We start from the raw sequence: 16,179 nt of genomic DNA, 5'->3' as shown, positions 1-16,179 counted from the left end.
GTGCTAAGATTGGAGGGGGGCGCTGATTTTGAGGGCTGGGGTGGGGATTCCTTCTGATTGGGCGATTCTGACCTGGAACCACTAAAGTAGCCTGGCAGGCCCAGCCGAGGGAGAGTAGGAGGGTGACTCCTTACAACTTCATCTCTGCCAAGGTTTAGAACCTTCTTCCTTTTTTCATGGGCCACCTGTTGTAAAAGGTTTTAGCTACATTGTAAAAATGATCTATTAATTCACTTCTCCATTAACACACACACATACTCACAAGAATGGGTGTATAAACAAGAGAGGGGCCTCAGGCAGAATCACTGGGTTGAAAGGTGGGGTGGGAGATACCAGCCTCCAGTGGCCTAGGGTTCAGCTTGGCTAATGTTCTGGAAAGGGCCTTGGCCACCCAGATACTTGTCCTTAGTTCAGTCTATAATTTGTTGTGTGACCTTGGGCAAATCAATTCCTCTTTCACCCTCAATTTGGAAAGTGAGGGGGTCTGACAGCTTGAGTGCTATGATTAAAGATAAATGTTCCCTCCTTACCTCTTACCTCTCCCCTACCTCCTTAAGGTGTCTAGCACAAAGCAGATACTTGGCACATTACATGGTACATTGAATGACAAAAAGAAATGCCATTTCTGGAGCATCCATCAAGTGCCAAGCAGTGTGCGAGCGCCCTGCATGAGTGTTATGTACAATCCAGACGATCCTTCAAGGCAGGGATTTATATAATTTGACTGGTGATGCAGGAAATGGAGCTGATCATACCTCTTGGTTAATAGCACTTATTGCCATTGACTTGTCCAGGGCTTTTCCTGGTTTTATTTTTTGATCTCTCATCACTAGTCTTCATCTTCTTTCACACAGGCATCATCCTTCCCAGTGCATTTGCTATAGATCTGTAAGTATAAATCCATCTTTGTGACATGCACTCTTCTGTTTTTTTATTTATGTCCATGGCATTGTGATACCCACATTCTGCTTCTAATGTCTGTATACACTGCTTTGAAGGTTCATCCATGTTGCTATAATTGCATCTAGTCTGTTGTTTCTGTCTACTCTCCAAAAACCATCCCTGCATTCACCACAGTTGACATCCATTCCTCTGGTGGTGAAAATCTCAGTACCTCTGCTACCATAGACCCCACCATGATGAATGTCCTTCTATATGTCCCCTTATAAACCTGTCAGAGAACTTCTCTGGGGTATAATTCAAGAATGAGATTGCTGAGTCTGAGGGCATATGCAAAGTAGAGATTACAGTACCAATTGTAGAGCTGCAAAGACAATACTTAGATTACAAAAACAGAAATGGGGGTCTGAGTCAGCTCCAGAATTTCTGTCTCTGGGCTATATCCAGGGTACCTACATTTGGGCCAGTCAGGTCAACAAGTAGTTTCCCTGCTGTGGGGATCTCACATCACAATAATGAACTCTGATAAGCCAACTGAGTGGTCTAGACATGTTGGCATTTGCTATAACAAGGACACTCACCATGCTAACTACACCGCCCTGAGACTGTTGGGGAAGGAACTCTTGCTTCTTTGACTTACTGACAATCTGTTGCATGTTACAGCCAAAAGCAATTAAAGCTTGTTCCACATGCATGGTCTTCATTCTCCTAACAACCCTGGGAGGTAAGTACAGTCATCATTTCCATTTTACACAAGAGAAAACTGAAGCTCAGTGTCATATAGCTGGAAAGTAACAGGGATGAGAAGCAAACCTCGGCCTCTAAGCCCATGTCTAAGCCCTAAGTCAAATATAATTTCCAGCACCCCAGAGCTGGTAGCCTTGGAAAATAGGCCTTCCCCCCCACGGCCAGGCATTTGCATGAGATCATAAAAGCTCAGAACTTTGAGCCAGTTGTTTGCAAATTCTGTTTGCAGATGTTTGGCATTCAGCAGGGCCAGCTCCAGTCAGGAAAGACCCCACTTGGCATACAGAAGGGATAGGGACATGTCACCAGAGGGACATGCTCTCACAGGTCATCCCATAGCTGCAGAGTTCCATGCTGGGTTGGCTGGTGGCAGTAAGGGGTGTGACCTGTGCCAGCAAGGGGACAATTTGGCTTTCCTCTCCTGACCCTGTCTCCAGACAGTGAGAAACACATGCCCTATGTTTTTAAAGCCTTCCCTCTGGTTTATTTTATTCCTTTCCATTTGGCATGCAAAGCCCTACACTTTGAAAAATGTAATTCCACTTGAAAAACATTTATTATCTACACTGTGCCAGACATGGTGCCCAGCACTGGGATTTTAAATGATTAAGCTCATGAGCCATGGGATGCTCAGGGAGGTACTTAACCCTTTTGGGCCACTGGTAAGATAACAGTGCCAGCTGCATTGGGTGGCCACATAGAAGGTCCTGGAGAGAAAGAAGTGGCAGCTGCATTAGGCTCTGGTGAGTAGAGATGATATTTAGCTGGAGAGGGAAGAGGCACAAAGCAGCAGAAGGAAGCACATGTGCAAAATTGTGATGATCCCCCCGTCACTGAAATGCCTTTCCTCTTGCTTCTTTCCTCCCCTCTGTAGCCTGCCTGGAGCTCTCCCAGGGCACAACCAACCCGTGGCTGCAGGTGACTGTTTCCAAACCCATCTTTTCCCTACACTCTGAACTCCTGAGACCTGGAACTATGTAGCCAGCCCTTAGTGCAGGGTTGTACACGTGATCAGAACTCTCTAGTCATCTGTTAGGTAAGTGAAAAACAGGCATAAAGGAGCATGGACATTGCAAGTAGTGTCCAGGAGCTGCACAGTTGGCATATTGAGCAAACGTTGGGGATCACGAGCAGATGTTGGGGATCACAGGGACTAAAACTGGGAATTGGCAATGGTTAAGCCCTGTGTGATGGGTGGACTGGAGATTTCTCTGGTGGCTCAGACTAGTAGAAAGACACAGAGAATAGAGGAAGTGGAAAGGATCAGTCACTTGCTGGGTTAGTGGGGTTGGAGAGGCTTGGTGGAAGAAGTCAGAGATATCACTGGGTGCCATCCTGACAGGCACCCCACTCTGGGATAATATCTATGCTTGCCAAGAGGTGACAAATAGTTGTCCAAATAGGACTGCAAACATTGAGTCTACTGTGGTTGATGGGTTCCCAATTTGATTTCCTGCTATGGAACTTGTATTAGTCAAGTGTCTCCAAAGATACAGAGCCAACAGGATGTGTAAGTGTATAGCAGGTCCTCCAGCAGTGTCATTATCATGTTGATGGGAAAAAGAAATTCTGGCTAGCATTGAAGCATGCAGTGTTATTCATGGACCTGCTTTCTTAATATATTATTTTGGTTAAAGTCAGTTTCTAAGGACCTACTGAAATTAAATGAGAACTAACTGTGTATGTGTGTCTGTGTATGCATGTGTGTGTGTGTGTGAGAGAGAGAGAGAGAGAGAGAGACAGAGAGACAGAGAGACAGAGAGACAGAGAGAGAGATTTTAAGGAACTAGCTTATGTGAGTAAGGAGATGCAATTCCAAAATCTGCAGGGTAGGCCAGCAGGCTGGAGACCCAGGGAAGAGTTACACTTCAAGTCCAAAAAGCCATCTACTTAACAATTTCCTTCTTGTTCAGAGTAGTTCAGTCTTGGTTCTAATCAGGCCCTTAACTGAGTAGATGAAATCCACTCACAATCAGCTTTACTCAAAATCCATTTTAAATATTAAACTCATCCCAAAACATCTATGTTTGACTAACTCTCTGAGTACCATGGTCCAACCAAGTGACTTATTAAATTAGCATTTATGCACTAAGAATTCTACCAATTTCCTGACAACTCCATCTGCAACAGATGTTTCTCTCTCTCTCTCTCTCATTTCCATATGAGACTCTGGAAGACAAACGTTGTTCTTCTTGTTTGCACCAAATTGAATAGTTTGGTATCAATACAAAAAAGAAAATACTGGGGAAATATACTCAAATACTTTCAGGAGATTTTCAAGGCACCCCCTCCAGTCCATATCATCCCCCCCTGACCCCCCACATAGGCCATGCCACTCCATCTGTTATTCTCCTCTCAACCCAGTGGCCAGGACATATCTACAAGGAAGCAATTTCCTTCATCTGATCTCTAAGTTCACTGAGCCTCTCTTCTGCCTGCTCAAATCTGCCTTTGAATCCCTCTAGTGAATTTTTCATTTCATTTATTGTACTTTTCAGCTCTAGCATTTCTCTTTTATTTCTATTTTAGGTTTTCTATCTCTTTATCATTATTTCCATTTTGTTCATAATCACTTTGACTTTCTCCACATCTTCCTTTAGTTTGAGCATCTTCAAAACAGTTGTTTTAAAGTCTTTGTCTTGTACATTTGACATCAGGTATTTTCAGGGATAATTTCTGTTAACTTTTCCCTTAAATGTGCCCTAAGTTCCTGCTTCTTTGCATGGCATGTTGATTTTTGTTGTTGAAACTGGACATTTGAATTTAATAGTGTTCTCCTTCCTTGGGGCTTGATGTTTTTCAATATTGGGTTTATTTACTGTTTTTATTATTGTAGGTTGTCTGTGTGGCGTCTCAGCCTGAGATATAAACTTAGGATCTTCTTGGGTCTTTTTTGAACCTTCTCCTAAGCATGCACCATCACTTTTTAATTGCAAACATGCAACCGTTTTTGAATGTCCTAGTCTTCAATTTCTGTCTCCCAAAACAAAAAAAAACAAGTGAAAAATAAAGCGAGGAAGGGGAGGGAGGGCACCAGCCCTTTTAATCCCTCCTCAGCCAGAGGGGGAAGGACACCTCACAGTGGGGAAGGAGTGACAACAATGGTTGCCCACATCTTTGTCTCCACCTCTGTGATCAGAAGACACAATAAGTGACAGACCACAGAACCCCAATATTTGGAAGACAAGCTCCTTTTTGCCCATTCTGATTCCTGTAAGCTGTGAACAAGCTGCTCCAGGAATACCATGTACAGCTTCTTGCCACATGCTAAGAGTAAGGGGTGGGCAGCTGCTACTGTGTTAAGAGCTGAAGTTGACCAAAATTAACTGCAATTTAACTTTCAAGCCTGGAGCTTGCAAGCCTTGAACAGACTCTAATCTCCTTAAATAGTTATATTAGACAAATCCTGCCAATGCAATTATAGTCTAAGTGAGGAGAAGAAACCTTGTACTTCCTATTCCACCACCTTCCCAGAATCCTCTCTTGCATCTGGTCTTAAAGGATTGTTTGGTTCACTAAATCAACTGAGAAGAGATGGCATTCCAGGTGGCAGGAATAGCATGTGCAAAGACTCAGACAAGAAAGGGCATGAGTGTGCTGAGCAAATGATTAGAATTTCAGTATAAATGGGGCAAAGGGTAGAGGGGAAAGTGAGAAGACATGGAATCAGGAAAAAATCAGTCTTTGGCCTTTGTGGGAAGTGAATTCTCATGGCAGAATTCTTGCTGATACGAAATTCAAAATTTTATTCAAAACATAGAATACACAGCGATCAACCAAAGACCCTGCATTTGAAGTGTTAAGTAAATTTCGTTTGTTTGGCTTGTCTAAATACAGCTATAAAAAGAACTAACTAGAGCTTGAGAGGATGTTTTCAAAAAAGGCAAGGTCAAAGGAATGTTTTATAGTTTTCAGGGAAATTGTCTTCTACAGGCTTTGGAAATATTGCCTGTCTCTTTGTATAGTTAGCAGAAGTGCAGATTCTGTGGTTATAGCATCTTACGGGCATAACAGCTTTTTATGAGCCACTTCTAAGGCTTCTTCCTCATCTTTGCTGCCGCCAACCCTTATCTCTAGTAACTACCCAGTAGCCTTTTTAGATCTACAATCTAAAAATCCAAGGAAACTCCAGGGAGGGAGGGCGGATGAGAACAGTTTATATTCAATTTTGTAAGCAATAAATGAACAGAAAAGAAGTCCTATTAGGCATTTAGTTCAACAATTGCCCCCAGGTGGGTTTAGTCCCACAGCCAGTACCAACCAACTTCTGCCCATTTTGTGTGTCACCCAAAATTTTTCACAACAATATCTGTGAAATTATAACATGTGCTCTGCATCTTTAAGAAGCAGTTCTGTTCAGTGAGGGTCACTTTGACGGCATTTGACTCTGAGTTAACCAGAAATTTCAGTGAATAGAAAACTCTGTTTCCCAAAAAATTCAGAATAAACAAGCACTCACTGGAACCTCTCTGAAAGTAAGTCTTCTGGAATTACTCTCCTGAACTTACTTTGGAGTTTCAGCAACACACTTCACCAGAGGATCATTCATTCACTTGACAATAATTTATTTATCATCTACTATGTGCCAGGCCTAGCACTGGTCACAGTGGTTCTTCTTCATAGGCATAACCAAGACAATATTGTCTTCATAGACAATAGTCATCCCCAAAGGGTAGACGCCTAAGTGCACTCAACTGAATAGAATGAAGAGACTGCACTGTGGAAATAAACAAAGACCACCCAAAAGAGACAAACATCAGCTATTGATTCAGATTTTGCTATGACCAGGGAGTCGTCACCATCACTTGCAATTAGCAAAAACTCAAAGGCAGCCAAGGCAATAGGAAAGTTGAAGCAGCAATGAGCAGACAGAAGACATTTAGTAAGTCTATGGTTCCATTACTGAGGATAGGAAGCAAGTATCAGACCTCAGATTTCTCTCATAGCTCAACCTTAACTCCTTTCAATTCATTCCGTTCCTAAACAAATATGCCTATTTGTTATGGTGCTAAAGTTGTCTTCTGTCTTCTTCACTAGTTCTTCCCTCAACAACCACCATTTGTTCTGATGTTTCAGTTTCATCTCTCGCCCCAGTTTTCTGAATTCTCTTAAATGAGTTGTAATGGGTTGAATGGTGTCCTCTGGAAAAAGGATGTATTATCATCTTCACCCCTAGATTCTATAAATTTGTTCTTCTTTGGTAAAAGTATCTTTGCAGATGTAATTAAGTTAAGGATCTTGAGATGAAGAGGTCATTCTTGATGATCCCAAAGGCCCTTAAAACTACGTTGACAAGTGTCCTTGCGAGGGAGTGAGAGGGCCTCCCCTGGTGGCACAGGTGGTTGAGCACCGTGCTGCAGCACCAGTTCAATCCCAGCCAGCTGGCGAGGGTCCCACATGGCACAGCAGACCTCTCCTGTCGCGCCCGCTGCTCCCCTCAGCAGTGTATTTTGTCAGTCTGCCTGTTCTGTTCCCCGCTCTGTCTCTGGTGAATCCTCTCACCCTCCGGCGCATCTGGCCTGTACCCCGGTTCTTGTGTAAATAAATAAATAAATCTTAAAAAAAAAAAAGGAGAGTGAGTGAGAGGGAAACCACACAGACACAGAGATAACGTGAGGTCACAGGTAGAGACCCGAGTGATGTGGCCACAAAGCAAGGAATGCCAAGGATGACTGGCAGCCAGAAGATCAGAGACATGAAGTGGATTCTCCTCTGAGCCTTCGGAGGAGTGTGGCACTGCTGACACCTTGATTTAGGACTCCTGGCCTCCAGAACTGTGAGTGAATACATTTCCATTACCGCCAGTTTTGTGATAATGTATTACAGGAGTCACAGGAAAAAATGCAGCCACTTCGAGGAAGAAATTACTTTTGTTCAGGTAAAATAATTGTGTGATTTTGAATACTATGTTTCAACACTATTAAAGCTACCTAAAAATTATCAAAGGAAACAAAAACTACCCATGATCCTGACAGGGTATACTGATTATTTCTATTTTTTCATATTCTCTTCCATTTGCCATTCTACTGAGTATTGTAAAACTCGTATTAGCAATTCTCCATTTTCATTCAACTTTAGAATGGAGACATTGTCCCATGAGGGTCCATTGTCTTCACATATATTCGTGGTTGCATGTCATGGAATAGAACTAAAAGCATCAATTACATAATCATTGCTCTATTGTTAGTTCACTAGGCTTTTTCCAAACTTTTGTTATAATGTTGCAGTGAAAAATAATAGCTATAATGACCACCATTTGTGGTATGCAGATGAAGCCCCATGCTTTGAAACTTCACTTCCTATGATTTTATTGAAGCCTCTCAATCAACAATTCTTTGATGCAAAGAAGAGTTTGTTTGAGGGGGAGACAGGTGTTACAGATGAAGAAAATGGGGCTGAGCAGTAACATGCCAGGTCAGCTAACCCAAGTTCCTACTCAGACTGGGCATTGGGCAGGGTGTCAAGGATGCAGAGCCAAGAGGCATGACACTGCCCCATGGAGCTCACCATGTATGTGATATGTGCCACACAGACTGGGGCTGGGGGAAAGGGGAGTGAACAGAGAATGAGCTCCAAAAACAGTCTGGTGGGACAGGGAAGGCTTCCTATTGGAGGTGTCAACTGAGCTAAGATTGATAAACAGGAAGTCAAGGTAACATATGGGCAACAGGATAGAAAAAGTGTAACACAGCAGTGAGATTCATGAGAGGAATGTATTTAACTTTTTAAGACTCTTGATCGGGTGTTTAAACTGTGTGGACTCTGTTGTCCCTACCTGTCTCTGGGAGGCTGCAGTTCTTTCCTGGATTTCCCAGAAGCCTTGGCAAAGGACATGGTTGTAGAAATTAGTTTGATCAAATACATTAAACTTCAGTATCTCTGCTGGATCCCAGTGAGCCTGTCATAGCAACTTGGGAATATTTTAGCAGGAAATTCTTCCAATTTATACTTTGTCTTGTATTCTTGTCATAAAGTTTTTCCAGATCCAGGCCAATCTGTCTTGTATTCTTGTCATAAAGTTTTTCCAGATCCAGGCCAATCTGTCTCATGGGCCCATTCTCAGAGTCAAAATGTAAATTCAGGGCCTCCCTGGAGGTGCAGGGGGTTGAGCACAGCGCTGTGAAGCTGTCTGCGGCCTCTGCAGCCAGGGTTCGATCCCCAGCTGGCCAGAGAGATACCCTATGGGCCACAGACCTCTCCTGACTCTCCTGCTGCTTCCCTCATCAGTGTTTTCCATCAGTCTGCCTGTTCTGCTCCCTCTTCTGTTTCTGGTGAATCCTCTCACCCTCCTGCACCTCTGGCCTGTAACCCAGTTCTTGTATGCATAAATAAATAAATCTTTAAAAAATGTAAATTCAAAAATAAGATAATAATGTAAACTTGCTTGATTTCATTTTTAGGCTTTATTGAAAATATAAGTGGGTCATTGATTATTTTTAAGGCAAGTGGCCTCGGTCCGTGTATAGCCTGTATTTGAATTTTATTTATCAGTGTTTCTCACCTGAAATTGAACAACTCAAGAGAAGGGAAACCTATCATATATCCATATAGCAGGTCCTCATCTTTATGCCAATTAACTTATTTATAGATACTAGGGTTACTGGAAGCTGATATTTTCTCCACTGCTATATCTTTCAATAAATATCTCTTTTGCACAGGTTACATACCAAGAAGGAAGGACTGCGTTGTGACACAGAGGAATAAATAAGAATTAGGGCTCAGAAGGCGTGGGCCTATTTTGAGCTTTCTAGCTGTGTGACCTTGGAAAAATCACTTGATGTCTCTCTCTGCCTCAATCCCTCAATTGTAAAACAGGGTTAGTGAAAATATCTAATAAAACTACTGTGAGGATTAGAGTCATTAAAACATGTAAAGTGCTTAGAATAATGCTTGGCACAATGTTGACTATCCAATACATTTCAGCTATTTATTGCTGCTGCAGATATCCTTAACCCCGAGAGGGTTACATTTACAGCTCAACTTCAGTTTTGTCCCCAGGAAAATGAGAAGGGTGGGTTAATATTAGCATTTCTCTCATGGGTAAAGTTCAAGTGAGATGAAGTGAGAGCTCTTTATAAATTGGGAGTTTAAACAGGTAACCAAAGCTGATAGCAACTAGATCTTGAAGGAACCCCGGGGAGGTGAGGGGTAACTAGGTAGAAGGTGGAGGGTCATGGAGACTGTGAGCGGAATGAGAAGCTTACACTAGCTCCAGCGGTTGCAGTGATGCAGATATTTCCAACAAAGCTAGAGATCCAGAGATTTATGGAAAATCTCTAGTTTTTAAATGCTGGCAGTGAAGTCAGATTTTTGTAACAACACTTTGAATGCCAATGAAAACATTGGTGCAGGCAGCCAATTAATGACCTGCTATAAACTTTTACAACCATTACTTAATCAACCAAGGGGAGACGGGACTGGAAATCACTGATGCCATAACTAAAGTGAAAATCCAAGAAATAACTGACGTTAATTGGGTGCTATGTGAAGTGGAGGTGATAGCACTGAATTCTTGCCGCAGCCCTAAGAGCTGGCTATCAGCACCCTGTTCTATAGATGCGGAGACTGAGGCCCAGGGATGCCTAAGATCACAGACTGGTGTGTGGCCCGTGGGTTACATAGGGTTGGATGCCATGTCTCTGCAACTTTTTTCATACTGATGGTGTGGCAAGATTGCAGCACTCTATCGCCTAAGCCCTCAGGACCCCACCTTCACTGTAGAGCTAAAGCACAAAGGAGGTGGGCAGAGGCCGTGAGCCCAGATTCAGACACACTGTCTTGCTCTGCTCCACATGGGGAAAACCTGCACGACTCTTAAAGTTAAATGTGTCCATCAGCCAATGCCTGAAGTGGTCCTTGCCTAAAGAGGGGCTTGGGCATTAAGGTATCTTTTCAGTGATACCTTCAGTCGTCTGTTCTGGATATGGAACAGAGGACCTCGAGAGAAAGGGAAGAGTGAGGACGTTTGAATCTCCAGAAAAAGGGTCTTGAAACCACTCCCAAAAGCAGTTTACAAAAAGCGGCAAGTTTATATACTAACACACTTTATGTTGATAATTCAAACCATAAGTCTCTACATTGCTGTGGTTTAGAGCAGTGACTTCCATCACCCTCAACTTCAACTGTTAGGTAAAAACATTACCTAACTGTTAGGTAAAAACATTTGCATCAAAACCTGGGGGTTGGATGGGGACTTGTGTACGTTTTTAAAACTCTGCAGGTGATTGAGAATCACTGATCTAGCATATGTTAAGAGCATTCTTTAGATAATTTACTCATGCTGCAGTTAGTTATCAAGCACCTACTATGTGCCAGACACAATTTAGTTTTGGAAATATAGAGACTAGAACAGTGATGATTTTTCAGTCTAGTGGGGGAGAAAGAAAAGCAAGTAAAGAAAATAAATAACATTTTAGATATAACAATTGTTATAACGAAAAATAAACAGGTTAAGGAGATAGAGAGAGAAGGAGGTGCAGGTTATTTTATGGAACATTTGGGATTTTTTTTTAAAATAAGACTTATTTTTGAGTAGAGGATTCACTCACATTTTTTTTAAAAAAAATCAAATGCTATAAAAGCTATATCTTGAGAAGATCTGCTCTAGCCTTTGACCCTGATTATAACATTTTCTGGCCCAATAGGCAGTAGGTCCCAAAATATAGTGCACTGAAACAGCCTCAACACCCCTGGGAACTTATTAAAAATATACAGTTTTGGATTCCATCCCAGAACTACTGAATCAAAAGCTGTTGGGGTGGAAAGCAGAGATCTGTATCTTAACAAGCCCTCCAGATAATGCTGATCCACAATGAAGTTTGAGAACCGTTGCTCTAGTCTCATAAGTTTTCTCTTCATTTCTTATGTATCCTACCAGCATCTCTTTTGCAAACACCAGTAACTTAAGTGTTTATTCTCATTTTCACCCAACTTACATAATTACTAGTGTGCACCTTAATTCAATGTCTTAATGTATACTAGAGATCTTTCTATTTAAGTACAATGTCTGTTATTTTCTATATTTCTGGCATTTCATTTACATGGTGCATTAGACGTCCCATAGAACAGTTAGCCAACTCCAACTTACGGGCTGGGGGTTATTTCCATCTTTCTCCATGACTCGAGGCTACTAGTGCAGTGAAGGTTACCTTGTTGTGTGTTATTTCACCTTTGTGCACGTTAGAATGAATTACTAGAAGTGAGATGTAGGGTCAAAGGGTAATTGAATTGGGAACTTTCACAGATGGTGCTTGTTGCCCACAGAGGTTTGTGCTTTGTCACCTACAACAGGGAAGAATATTTTGTTCCAGGACAAACTAGCTGACAAATATGTTGGCTTTTTGCTAATCGTTAGGTTAAAAAAAAAAATACACCGTCCAGTGTATTTTCATCTATATTTCTCTTCCTTTGTATAAAGTTGGCCATCTTTGAGTAGGTTGAAGGCCCATCTGCATTTAACTGATTTGCCAGTACATGTCTTTTGTTCACTTTTCTATAAGATTGATGATTGTTTCCTCATCTACTTCTGGAAGTTGTTTTTTGTTTTGTTTTGTTTTGTTTTGTTTTTAATACTAGGGGGATTAGTCCTTTGTGATTGATGCAAGTAACAAATAATTTTTTGCAGCTTGTCACTTGAACTTTGACTTCACGTATGGAGAGTGGTTTGTTTAACATTTGAATTTGTTTTCTACATAAAACTTTAGCTCTTAAAAATCTGAATTTAGTCACTCTTCCAAAATCAGTTACAAGGCCCAGCAGGGCTTCTCAGAAGGAAACAACTGAGCCATGAAGCAGGCCACTGAGGAGAAAGTTTTTTGTCTACAATATTTGTATGCAAATATTTATGCCATGTCCACTCTGTGTCAGGAGCAAAAAAAAAAAAAGTGTTGTTTTTTTTTTAGCTATATGTTCTTTTCCTACAAGCTTTCATTACAAGCACATGTCACTATGTATAATGGATTAAATATTTTTCTATGGATGGAGCCAGGAATGCAATATACAGTAGAGGGTATAACTTTTTTTATATCCCTCCAAAGAACATGTTATTCTGAGAACCAGGCACTGATTTACAAGTGAAATTCTGGAATGCAGCTTATTTGCAGATTCATAAGTGGATTGGTACATTTGGTGTCTGCAACTCAAATCTAAACTGTGTGAAAGCAGAGAGACCAGTGCCCCATGGTGCTCACTAAATTATTCAGGGGCCAGCTGATCAATGAATTACTAATTGATCAATCATGGAGAAGGTGGCCTGCGTACAGCATAACTTCCAGTACATGCTGGTCCCTTGGGCTGGAGTCTTCCGGGTGCCTGTTCTCCTCAGAAGCCTGGGCCTTAGCCAGCTCTCTGTGGCAGAGTCTCAGGCTGAGGGCCTTGCCACTTCTGGATCACAGCTGCTCTGCACTGTTAGTCTGCCCAGCATAGCTCATTAATGGCAGGGCTAGGATTTAAATCCAGGTCTGCTGAAACCAAAGTTCATATCCTCCACCATGTGGTTGGTTTTCCTGTCTCATGGCCTCCTGGTTCCCTCATGAAGTCAGGAGTAATCTTTGAGTTGAGGAAATGAAGGCTCAGAGAAGACAAGTGGCTTCCCTGAGAGCATCTCAGTGTCAGAATAAGAACATCTCTGTCCTTCTAACCGTCCACCCTGTGGCCAGAGCCTCCAGTGGGTTGGCCTGCTCTCATCTCGACTTTTTCCAGAAATCAAGGCTGAGTCATTCTCTGTTCAGTTCCTTAATCTGATTCCCTGACATCTGTGGTCCCAACTGCCCAAGATCAGTCTTTCCTCGTCACTCAGCACTACAGTTATTTTTTTATTTTTTATTTTTTTAGATTTATTTATTTATACAAGCACTGGGTACAGTCAGAAGCTCAGCACTACAGTTCTGCAGGCAGTTGGCCTGTGCCCCTCTAACCACTGACCTCAGCAGCTTCCCAAAGGAAGTAGGTATCTAATGGCCAGAGAGCCTGGACACAGGTAGTGCAGAAAGCGGCAGAGGGGGATAACTCCAGACGAGGGTCCTCATGGTTAGTGTCATGCAGGTTGAGAGGTGGAGGCAAATTCCACATCATAAAGGAGACAAAGGTGGCAAAATAACAGCCAAAGGGAGAATGATTTTTGAAGTGTGTCCCGGGTTAAGGGAGCACTGAGGAGGGAGGAGGGGACACCAGTTCTGTTAACTGAGCACCTGGTTCGGATGCCCCTTGCAGCTCAGTTCTGCTCTTGTCCTGGCCTCTGCAAATGCCTCACCCAGCCAGTCTTATAAACAGGACTGGTTCCAGGGGCATCAGACCTGTGCAATTGCACAAGAGCCCACACTCAGAGAGTCCCAGACTTGTCTTGATGCGCTGCTGTCACCATCTCTCAATTCAATAGTTTTATCTGTGAACTTGTGTTTTATAAACATATTTGATGGGCAATGGAGCATGCCTGTGAGCAGAAAACATGCAATATAAAAATCTGCCACTTCATCTATAGATGCTCCGTGAGCTCAGCATCATATTAATAGTAACCTGGTGACGTGTGGAAGTTCAGCAAGACAATAAGCAAGTACAAGGTGTGTGTGTTATGTCTACAGCTGAGTAAGTGAGAATGCTGACAACCACAAGATACCATGCTTTCTTCCAGCAAAACCTGCTTTGAACACAGAAAGGAGCTATACGTGCTATGCAAATAACCAAGGAAACTTAGGTCCTTTTTTGCTGGTATACCTTTCCTGTATTAGCCAACCACTCACACTGAAAACAACACAGAAGGAAAAGGAAAGACAGGGATACTCAGAGTTCTTTTCCTTGCTCTCAAGTAAGTCTCAAGTAAGTGGAGCATAGAATGTATAAGTATCGATATGCGTATGGGCTCACTGAATTCCACTGTTCTGGAGCATTGTTAAACGTTTCTTATCCAAGAGGCTTTGATTTAACTTGCAAATATCCTTAGTAAGCTCATTATTAGTCATTTACACTTTAGTATAAATTCTTTTCTTAGAGTCCCTTAATTATCTTATAGGCAGCCTGAGGGCAGGTACTGTGTCTGATTATTGCTCTGTTCCCAATACTTGGAAGGGAACACAAGACACAAGATGGTGCTATAAGAACATTTGGTTGAATGAGTTGCAATTTTCCCTGATGAAGACAGTGGGAGCAATAGAAAGCTTCAAGTCTGGGAGGCAGGTGGTGGGAGTGTCAGAGTGGGAAGACAGTTGTGGGGGCACCGTGGGCATCAACCTTGGAATTGGAGTAGAAAGCAATACTCATCTACTGCATGGCATTCCTAAAGTTCAGGCCTGAACATTGATCGGAACCCAAATCCATACATTTACTCAGAACATTTTCTCTTCTAGACAGCAACCAAACCACCTGGTTAATTTGGAAAACGAGGTATTTGTCCGGTTAGAAGGTACATCGGAAACTCTTGGTTTTAAGAGTTGAAAGTGGAGGGAAAAAAAAATCTCAGATTTGTATCACTCCAACCCCACACCCCCAAAGCAACTGGCAAACAGCAAGGCCTTTGGAAAGTCGGTTTGTTGAATTGAGGGGACTTAGAAAGCATTTGACCCCATTTTCTTATTCAAAGGTAGGCAAGACTGAGGCCCAGAGAGAGCAAGGTCACACAGCTGGCTAAATGGGGACCAGAATATGAGGGGTACCTTCCAGTCATGAGTTCTGTCCATGGCTTCAGGGCCTGCACCCACTCTCCCTTTGTACCCCCTGCAGTTCCTTAGCATGGTCCTCTCCATGCTCCACCCCCTTCCTTTGTCAGAGGAGGCATCCCCAATGCTCACCCCATCCCTACAGACTGTGTTCCCTGCTGCCCCCTGACTGCCCTTAATGAGATTAGAGACTCCTGGTGAAACAGACTAGAGGTAATTCCCTCTGGCTTTAAAGGGCAGGACAGGCCAGCCCAGGCCACATATGAAATAGCAAAACAACAAGAAAAGATCTTTCTCCAAAAGACATGAAGTGTGGTGGTGATCCTAACAGCCCTTCCCCTGTTCAGGGTGTTCAGCACACTCTGTTACAGTTCACCACTATTTGCACAAATATACTCTGAATAGGCTGTCACGCCAGCCCTAATGAAGTAGATTCTATTATTATGTCTGTTTTATGGGAGGGAAACTGAGGACACAGCTAGTAAGTGGCAGAGCCAGGACTTGAATATAGGCCCCTTGGGCTCTGTCATCTCTGAAAATGATGAGCCCTGTGAACCTGCAAGTCCCCAGCTTCAGGCTTAGGGAAGTCCTGAAGGATACAGTGAGTGTCAGAGCCCTTGTTTGAACTCAGGTCAATGCTGGATTTTAATCCTGCATTCTTCCCGATACTGCCAAGAACATTTGAACCCCTAGGCCTGTTCATGGGGCTCCATCAGCCTGATTTCTACTCTGCTACCTGCTTGCTGTGACCTTGGCCAAGGGCCTCTGGCTCCTGGATTCTCGGTCTCATCAGTAAAATGAAAATTGGAACCCAGGAATTGTGGAGAGAGTCTCAGTGATCAGCATAGGCAAAGCTGATCTTTGGCACCACACAACTAGCTAC

This window comes from Talpa occidentalis, unplaced genomic scaffold (genome assembly GCF_014898055.3).
Source record: "Talpa occidentalis isolate TD23 unplaced genomic scaffold, MPIMG_talOcc4v2.1 talOcc4.9, whole genome shotgun sequence".
Classification (NCBI taxonomy): Eukaryota; Metazoa; Chordata; class Mammalia; order Eulipotyphla; family Talpidae; genus Talpa; species Talpa occidentalis.
Note: the sequence above shows the minus strand (reverse complement) of the source record.